Source organism: Bubalus bubalis, chromosome 9, assembly GCF_019923935.1.
Source record: "Bubalus bubalis isolate 160015118507 breed Murrah chromosome 9, NDDB_SH_1, whole genome shotgun sequence".
Lineage (NCBI taxonomy): Eukaryota > Metazoa > Chordata > Mammalia > Artiodactyla > Bovidae > Bubalus > Bubalus bubalis.
The window spans coordinates 50,218,491-50,228,876 of record NC_059165.1 but is presented as its reverse complement, the minus strand read 5'-3'; positions in this window follow the sequence as shown (position 1 = coordinate 50,228,876).

Sequence of the window (10,386 nt, the reverse complement as noted above, 5' to 3'; positions counted from 1 at the left end):
TGGGGGAAAAGATACTCTCTTTTTCAGAGGCTGGTAGCTGTCAGACTGGAACTGCTGGCTAACAATGAAATCAACACAGAGGTAAATTGTGAAAAAGAATGACAAGAGAGAGAGAGTGAGCTCATAACATATTATGAGCACCTAGATCCAGCCATGTCTGAAGTTTACTCCTCTGGGCTATTCAAATGCATGAGCCAATAAATTACTCTTTTCTTTTTTCGTTTTCTTCCCCCCCCCCCTTTTTTTTTTTTTTGCTTTTGCTTCAGTCACTTTGAGTTGGATTTTTGCAATTTGTGACTGAAAGAGTCCAGACTAATACACAGACAGACCCCCCCTCAGATCTATTGACTCTTGATTCCCATTGATGGAGTCCAGGAATCTGGATTCTTCTAGAAGCTTCTGAGGGGGTTCTGATAAAGGGTCACTACTTTATCAATCATTGTATGGACATCATTGAGATCCTTGTCCAATGATGTACAGACAAAAGTGATCCTTCCATATGTGGCCATTATAATTATATGTCAGAACTCTGTACATGGTCTTGACCCTCACAACAGCTTGATGAAGTACAGGTTATTCTTCCTATTTTACAGATGAGAACACTGAGGCCTAGAGAGGTGGTGAATGAATGTATTCAAGGGCATTCAGCTAGTAGGCGACAGATCTAGGCGTACGAGTCTCTGAAGTACATCATTTTTCTACTACTCTATGTGTTCCAGAGGGGCTGTGCAACATGCTTAGAGCCTCCACACCCAGTGTTGGAAATGTCCTCTCTCTTCAGAAGCTCTTTCAATAAGCAGAGCCTATCTGAGTCACTTAGTGTCCTGTGGCCACAGTAAGAGAGGACTCCAATGTGATGGGCCTGAGCAACAAGGATAATTTATTATACTACACTCTAAGAAGCCCAAAGTAGGATGATTCCAGGATTGATTAATTTGGGAACTCAGTGTAATAAGCAAAGGTTCAGGTTCTTTCAATTTTTCTTGTCTGTCTTCTTCAGGAAAGGCCTTCAGTCTGACTCTCTTCTTGGCTACAAGATAGCTGCTGCACTTCCAAACATGACAATGTCCAGCACAGGGAGATGGTCTGAGTCTTCCTATGTGTTTCTTTTTGTCTGTAAAGAAAATGGTTCTGAAAAGCCACTGGTCATTGGTCAGAATTACATCACACATTCAGACTTAGTTCATTTGTTGGCAAGAAGGGTGGGGCATTGTGATAAGCTTGGACCAATCACGATGCACCACGAGTCTGGGCTGAGTGGACACCTGAACAGTAGAGGGCTCTTCGAGAAGGATGGAAAGGGAGGAAGTGTGTTGGGTAGTGTCTGCTCCACGATTCCTCCCCAATTCCCTGAATTCTCCTCCCTGATTCTGGGCCCAGGCTCCAGAGGCATCCTTCTTTTCATTAGTCATGATCTTTGCGGAAAGGTCGACTTTCAGATTTCAAAATCCTCCCCATGGCTTCCTCATCCTCCCCTCCATTCCCCTCCCAGAGCTAGCAAGGTGTCCTAAAGAAACACAGGACTTTCCCGCCAACATCCAGAGGTGCTCCTCCTGGCTTTACTTCCCTTGCTGTCTGTCAGACTAATGCTAGTTCACTAGGTTGCCAGAAGGAGTGGTACAGCATGCGTGTTGTGGGCCTGTGTCACTGCATGCCCATCACTCATTTCCCCTTCTCTGAAGCACAGAATGCACACTGTTCTTTAAGGATCACCCTTTCACACTCTCAGATCATGTGTGTAAGCAACACTGACTTTCACTGTACCCCTAACTCTTTTTTTTTTTTTTGGCTGAGAGGCATGTGGGAACTTTGCTCCCTGACCAGGGATTGAACCTGTAATCCTTGTATTGGAAAAGTGAAAGTGAAGTCACTCAGTCATGTCTGACTCTTTGCGACCCCATGGACTGTAGTCTACAAGGCTTCTCAGTCCATGGACTTCTCCAGGCAAGAGTACTGGAGTGGGTTGCCATTTTCTTCTCCAGGGGATCTTGCTGACCCAGGGATCGAACCCAGGTCTCCCGCATTGCAGGCAGACGCTTTACCGACTGAGGGAAGTCCACTGCCAACTGTTAACGGGGTCTCTTCCCTTGCATCCTGGGGCATGTGACTTGAGCCTGTTCAATCACTGTTCAATGCCTTTTGCCACAGGACTTGATTTGGAATGGACAATAACCCCAGTCTGTTTTCTGAGAGCCACTTCCTGAGCCTTGAGCTTAAACTCTTGGGGGAGTGAAATTCTATTTATACTAGGGTTGTTGAGTTCCAGATTTGAGCCTGGAGCTTTCAGTAACCATTTTACGACTTCCTAAGGGAAAGTTGGTATGCAAATGAAGCTCACACTAAGCCGAGAGAATGAGATAGAGAGATCCTAAGGTGCTGGATCCAACTGGGCCTGATGCCAGACAGCTCTGTACATCTCGGTGACATGAGCCAATGAGTCTTCCTTTCTTGGTCAACCCAGTCTGAGTTGGCGTTCTGCCCCTCGCAACCAAAAAGCAACTAATATAGCATGTGCTTTTGAAAAAGCTGAACTGTGCTCTCCTTTGGCTGACTCATGCAAGTATAGAGGGGAGTAATGGGAGATAAGGCCAGGAAATCAGGCTATAGACACATGGCAGAGGTCACTGAAGACTTTGAGATGGGCCACTCAGTCTCTGAGACCACTGGGGAACACAGGACTTCCTGAGGCCAGGTGATTCCAAGAGTTTCCGAACAAGCTAAACTTTGACCAACGCCCCGCCCCGACCCCCGCCCAGGGATCAGGTTAATGTCTTTGTAGCTGCTGATAAAGTAGAATTCTTGATCTGCAGTGGGGTTCATCCTCCAGGCCCGCCTTTCACAGGAAAGAGTGGGTGAGTTCCGCATAACTGAGAATGTTTGGAAGCTGGGAGCTACTGGCATTTACCAACTGCTCCTATGTACCAGGAATGACGAGGGTGGGGAGGAACCCAGTGCAACTGACAAGAAGGTGGGGGATACCAACAAATGTAGACGGCTTTTTAATTAATTTATTTATTTTTGGCTGTGCTGAGTCTTCTCCCATTGCTGCACCCAGGGTTTCTCTAGTGGTGAGTGGGGGCTACTCTTTGTTGTGGTGCATGGTCTTTGCATTGCGATGGCTTCTCTTGTTGTGGAGCGCTGGAGCACTGGGACTAGGCACACGGGCTTTAGTAGTGGCAGCGCTCGGGCTCAGTAGTTATGGCTCAAGGGCCCTAGAGCATGAGCTCAGTATTTGTGGTGCACAGCCTTAGTCGCCTTGCAACATGTGGACTCTTCCCGGACCAGGGATCGAACCTGTGTCCCCTGCTTTGGCAGGTGGATTCCCATCTATTCTAATCTCTCTTAAATTGCCCAGGGTAGGAAATGGGCTGCCCAGAGTAGGTAGAAAGACATAACTGCCCTCTTTCTACCATACCTACTTCTATTAATGTGGCCTGACATTGTACTCACTTTGGTGTAGCACATTTTGCTTTGTATTAAAATGGATATTATATGTGCTGCTACCAGGTCATGTCTCCTCAGTCACCTCAAGTCTTCCAAACCCTCTCCCACCTTGGCAGAACTGCCTCCACCCTTCGATTTCTTTTTAAGACTACATGAAGCAAAAGTCTTCTGCTCTTGAAGAGGTGAGGTGATCAAGGAGGAGATAAGAAACCAGCTCTCTTTCTTTTTGATATTCAATAGCAGCAAAACCACCCCTCCCCCCACACAAAAAATGACAAAACAGACATTAGTATCTCTGTAATGAGCCACACATAGGCTTTGCCCTCCAAATTGTTATCTGTATAGTCCATACATTTGTTCCTGACAGGGTCTCTAGGAGTCCAATTCCACCCTCCCCCAGTCACTCCCAACCATACCCTCCATGCATTCCACTGTCTTACCTCTTTATTGAGGTTTCTGACCAAAAAAAACTGTTGCCCAGGATGGTATCAAGGATAAAGCCACCATTGCTTCTGAGTTTCCTTCCAACCAAATACACAACACAAAATCATTGCTTAATTCCTCATATACATGATCTTGTTTGTTTGCTTACACATTACTGCATGTAGACATTGGTCCTGGTGCTTTACAAATATTAACTCATTTCATCCTGAAAACAACCTCTAATCACAATTGTTAGTTGCATTTTACAGAAGAAAAAATTGTGGCACATATGAATTAAGTGACCTTCCCAGAGTTACGAAATTAGGAAGTGACAGAACAGAGATTTGAACCCAGGTGGTTTGTACTCTTAAACCTGTGCCAAGGGTATGCATACTTCTTCTGTAAAGGGCCATATAGTACTTTAGGTATTGAGTATCACATACAGTCCCTGTTCCAATGGCTCAGTTCTGTTGTCCTAGACAACACATAAATAAATGGGTGTGACTGTGTGCCAATAAAACTTTCTTTAGAGACACTGAAATTTGAATTTCATATCATGTTCAATGTCAGGAAATACTACTTTTTCTTTTGTCACCGCCCCCCGCCCCCCCACCCCACCACCAGTTATTTAGAAACAATGGCAACCCACTCTAGTATTCTTGCCTGGATAATCCCATGGACAAAGGAGCCTGGAGGGCTATAGTTCATGGGGTCGCAAAGAGTAGGACACTGCTGAAATGACTGAGCACACACAAACACAAATTCTTAGCTTGCAGGGTCACACAAAAATACAGAGTGAGCCAGATTTGGTAGGCAGCCCATGATTGGCTGACTCCTGCTCTATGCTATACTATTGTTCAACCTGGTCCTTACACCTTACCTCTTTTCATCTTCATTTCCCAGACAAAGAAACCCAATTCATCAAGTTAATGATGACTTGCCCAAGGTTACACACTGAGTAGGTGGGGGGAGTCAGGATTTGCACCCAGGTTTGTCTTGATTCCAGAGGCTCTAGAGGCAGAAAGCAGGTAGAGGCCACTGGGTGGGCAAGAGGCAGGGCTGAGCTGGTGGCATCAGTGCTGCCTACCTTGGCCTGAAGCTGTCAGTCTCCAAGTCCTGGCAAATTCCCCTCCCTTCCTGTCTCTTCATCCCAATCCCCAGGAGCCTAGTACAGCAGCCTGGAGTTCCTCGGCCCTGATCTGACACTGAGGTCCTGTTTAACTAGGGCTTGCAAGAGACTGAAAAGCTCTGTCTTTCAAGTCTGGAGCCAGAAAAGCCCAGAGACTGTTTTGACTTGGCCTGATCTTGCCTACTGCAACCATTAGGGCAGGACAGACCTGATTTAAGGGGACTATCACTCATGATAACACTTCAGCTCTGGCTGGGGTAAGACTGGGAAAAGGTCCAGAAGGAGTAGGGGAAGGGGAGAGATAGGGAGACAGAGGAACACCCAGAGAGAAATATGAATCAGAGGGAGATTCAAACACACGTACACCAACACACAGAAATATCCCTTAACAGCTGTTTTTCTGAACCAAAATCCTATTTCCTGTTTCCTTAGCTCTGCAGACACAGAAAAGCCAGTACTGCAGCAGAAAATCTCCCCGTATTACTTGTTGTTAATAATTATTTGTTTTGTCTTTTCTAGGTTTCTGCAACGTTAACTTCTTTCAAACCAATGAACAGCCCCTGAAGTGGGCAATGTGGAAGGATGTGGAGTTCAGAAAGCTCCAGCAACTTGCTCAGGATCACACAGCAAGTTAATGGACAAGCTAGAGACGAAGATCAAGACTCCAAACTTCCAGTGCAATGTGAGTCTCCAACAAACCACCCACAGAAATTAAGGGGACATTGAATGTCAAGGATTCAGTAACTTCACTTCCCTTCAGTAAGCCCCTTAAGTCCCTCTTTGACAAGGAAATGATAGCAACATAGGTTTCCCAGGTGGCACTAGTGGTAAAGAACCTGCCTGCCAATGCAGGAGACATACGAGATGCAGGTTTGATTCCTGGGTTGGGAAGATCCCCTAGAGAAGGAAATGGCAACCCACTCCAGTATTCTTGCCTGGAGAATCCCATAGACAGAGGAGCCTGGCAGGCTATAGTCCATGCGGTTGCAAAGAGTTGGACATGACTGAAGCAAGTTAGCACGTATGTCTGAACTTGAGCAAGACAATGGACAAGCAGATGCATGCTATCCCCATGGTTATGTATGATGGAAAACTGTGAGACAGATTCAAGGAGAGCTGGATAGATTGTAGCCAGTATGAGATCAGTACCAGAAGGATCTTGGTGAATTGGGTTTTGTGTAGGAGGATGCTATGTCATGTGATTTTTATTACTAAAATTGAATGACTTGAGTTCCCATCTCATCTCTTCTGAGAATGACTCTCCCCAACATGGGGTCCTCCCTTCCAGGATAACTCTCAGAGCAGTTGCTGCTGCTGCTAAGTCACTTCAGTCGTGTCCGACTCTATGCGACCCCATAGTCGGCAGCCCACCAGGCTCCCCCGTCCCTGGGATTCTCCAGGCAAGAACACTGGAGTGGGTTGCCATTTCCTTCTCCAATGCATGAAAGTGAAAAGTGAAAGTGAAGTCACTCAGTCGTGTCCGACCCTCAGAGACCCCATGGACTGCAGCCCACCAGGCTCCTCCGTCCATGGGATTTTCCAGGCAAGAGCACTGGAGTGGGGTGCCATTGCCTTCTCAGAGCAGTTACTTAGTCCAAAGAGGCAGTTGTCGTTGTCATCTCCTGAAGGAGAAAAACCTGGAAGCCTGACAGTTGTGTATCCTGCAGTTGCTGAATTCTGCCACATGGGGACACTGTTAAAAACGGGCAGCTGGGTTGCCTACAGTCAGTGCTCCTCTAACACATCTCCAGAGCCTGGAGACACACAGTCAACAATACCCAGCACCAGGTACAGCCCCTGCCCTCTAAGGAAACCACTTCATTGATGGAGGCAAATTCCATCTCACTGGTCCTGCAGGTGCTTGCCAGGGGGATTTGGGAAAAGGAAGAAACTTTTCTTGCACACACCCCATGACACATAGCCTGGACATCCAATGTTATGGCTCTTTATTTCCACCTACACTCAAACATGGTTGCTTTATTTCCCAGGTGTGTCAACAGTGTGCTGGAGTAGTGGGTTGAGACTGATATGCAGCATCAGTGATAAACTGGCCCTAGAAGCAGCAGCCCTGAAGCTCTTCCCCTCTCTAGCTCTCTAGCGGGTAACTCTTGGTTTGAGGCTGTATACCACCCATCCCCCTCCTCAGGGCACCCTAGTTTCATTAAGGAAAATTGTCCCTCCCTGACTATTTTGAGGAAGCAGTACTTCTTGAATCCTTCCTTCCGCGGCTGGCCTCCTCCAGTTGAAGTCAAAGAGATCAGGTCCCTCCTCTTTTTACCTGGATGAACTAGCAGGGAACATGTGGTCTCAAATGCTCTTTCCTCAGGACTTTCACTCTGGCAAGGACAGAGGAATGGTTTCTGGTCATTCTCTTTGTGGCAATAGCCATTGTGGATCACTGATAGCATCCTGACCTATGTCCCTATCAAGTGAATGACGGTTTTCCTACTTTCTTCTTCTTGACCCTCAGAGTTTCCTTAACTCCTGCTGACCCAAGTCTGCTCTTCTAGTCTTTTGTCAATTATGTAAGCTCCCATTGGTCTTCCAAAAGAATCCCCTCCTCTCTCATTTCTGGTGCTTGCATGAAGAACCCTGTCTGATACAACCCCCAAGACTGGAAGAAATCTCCTCCTCTTTCACTTCTAAGACTCACCTGAATTCATTCCTGATTGAAGGTAGTTTGGGTCTCTCAGGGCCAGTCTCCACCTTACCTGATGTAAATCTTTATAGATAAAGCAAACAAACACAAAGGAACACGCTCCCCAAATGTTGTCAATGTTGGCACAAGTGGTGAGATTACTGGGGGTTTTATTTTCCTCTTTTTGCTCATATTTGTCCCCTGAAAAAAAATTTCCCTATTTCCATAAACTCCATTTTATTAAGAACAATAGAATTTACCTCTGTATTTGTTCAACTGCAATTAGAGAACCTGAGACACAGAAACGCTGTTTCTCATGCTGAAGGAGGGAGCCTCCGTCCTGTGTGGGTGTCCTTGAGAAGGAGACTTGTCAGTGCTTTGGCATCACACTGGTGGCTGTTATCACCCACTGGTTTGGGTGGATTTATTGACAGAGCCAAGACCTGATATCCTTTCGGCTTTGTTGTATGCATGACTCAGGACATGACCTCACCCCTCCTTGTGGCCCAGGTCTCCCCACAGAAACAAGGAGGAGAATGGCACTAAATGACCTCTAGGAGTTCTGCGGCTCTGTTCTGGGGGCTTTTGGAAGATCATTGCCTAATGGGAGCAGCAACCAGGATAGAACCTGGAGTCCCACCCAGTCTCTGGGTGGGAAGGCACTTTAGATATTCCATGTAGGCAGCACTTTTTTTTTTTTTTTGCTAAGTGACATGGCTTTCGGGATCTTAGTTCCCCAACCAGGGATCAAAACTAGGCCCTTGGCAGTGAAAGCACAGAGTCCTAACCACTGGACCACCAAATAATTCCCAGCACTTCTTGAACTGCACATGACAAAACCCACCTCAAACTGGCCTAAGCTAAAAAGAGAATTTATGTGTTGAAATGTAGTAGATTTACAATGTTATATTCGTTTCAGATACACAACATAGTGATTTGATATTTTTATATATTATACTCTACTGAAAGTTATTATAAAATATTGGTTATATTCCCTGTGATGTACCAAAAGGGAATTTATTGACCCAAATAACTGAAATATTTAGGTCTGAATTCAGGCTTGGCTGGATCCAGGAGATAAGAAGGTTATCATCAGGACTTGGTCTCTTCTAGTCTCTTCTGCTCTCCTTTGCCTGCTTCATCCTTGGGCAGGTTCTTCCCAAGGAGCCCCAGGCTTCCATCTTACCAGCTTAGCACTTCTTCCCAAGAGTTCCACCAAAAGTACCAGGGCTGACTCTCACTTGACTGTTAGGTGACATGCCCATTGCTGAACCAATCACTCGCTGGAGCCAGGGTGCAGATTCTGTTTACTGGCCAGAATTGGTCATGTTCTTGCCTCTGAAGTTGGGAGGCCACTTCCATCTGTGGCCTAAGATATGAGGATGGGTAGTTCACTAAAGGCAAGTCACAAGCTCTTACCAGAGTGGAAAATGATGCTGGGAAGGAAAAAAACCCAAAGGTCCACTCAGGTTCATCTATATCAGTGGTTATCAAAGAGTGTTCCCCAGGGCCTCCCTGGTGGCTCAGTGGTAAAGAATCTACTTGCCAATGCAGAAGACATGGGTTCAGTCCCTGGTCTGATAAGATTAGACATGCTGTGGCGCAACTGAGCTTATGCACCACAACTATTGAACATGTGCTCTAGAGCCCGAGAACCACAACTATTGAGCCCATGGGCCATGTCTACCGAAGCCCATACACACATACACATACATGTATACACACTAGAGCCCGTGCTCTGTAACGAGAGCCACTGCAATGAGAAGCCCATGCTCTGCAACCAAGAGTAGCCCCTGCTCACCAGGACTAGAGAAAAGCCCTTGCAGCAGTGAAGACCGAGCACAGCCAAAAATAAACAAATAATTAAATAAAAAATAAAAAGCACTGTTCCCCAGATTGGTAGCATCCACATTACATGGAAACTTGTAAGAACTGCAAATTCACAGACTCCACTCCAGACCCACTGACTGGAGGGGGCCCAGCTCTATAGGTGACTCAGATGGATGTTAAAGTTGAGAAGCACTCATGTAGAACAGTAGCTCTCCAGCCTGACTTCAGTGAGAATCATCAGGGGAACTTTTAAGCCTCCTGGGTCCTACTCCCAATGTGATCAGGATAAGGGGTAAGTGAAGGAATGGGGTCCATCTCTGGTGCTTTTGTAATGCTCCCAAATGATTCTAACAGCAGTGAAGGTTGACAGAACCACTGAGATCAAAACCAAACCAAACCACTGTTCTCAGCTCCTTCTAATATATGCAGTGGAGATAAACAAGGATGTGGACAGTCCCTCTGCTGTGAATGTTGGTTTAATAAAGGAATGACTTGGGGGGTGTGGCAACTCAAGCCAACCCAGGTGAAATAACAAAGTGGGGGACACATGATCCACCCAACTGCATGCAGTCTGAACCAGGAATTCCTTATGCTATGATAAATTAATCTTTATATCCTCATAGCCGAATCACCCAAGAGAGGAGGCAGTTAGAGGGGAAAAATTAAAGGCACAGTTTAATGAGTGCTTACTGAATTAGGCTCATTTAAATTGCACTCATTTCACATGCTAGCAAAGTAATGCTCAAAATTCTCCAAGCCAGGCTTCAACAGTATGTGAGCCGAGAACTTCCAGATGTTCAAACTGGATTTAGAAAAGGCAAAGGAACCAGAGATCAAATTGCCAACATCCGTTGGATCATAGAAAAAGCAAGAGAATTCCAGAAAAACATCTACTTCTGCTTTATCGACTATGCCAAAGCCT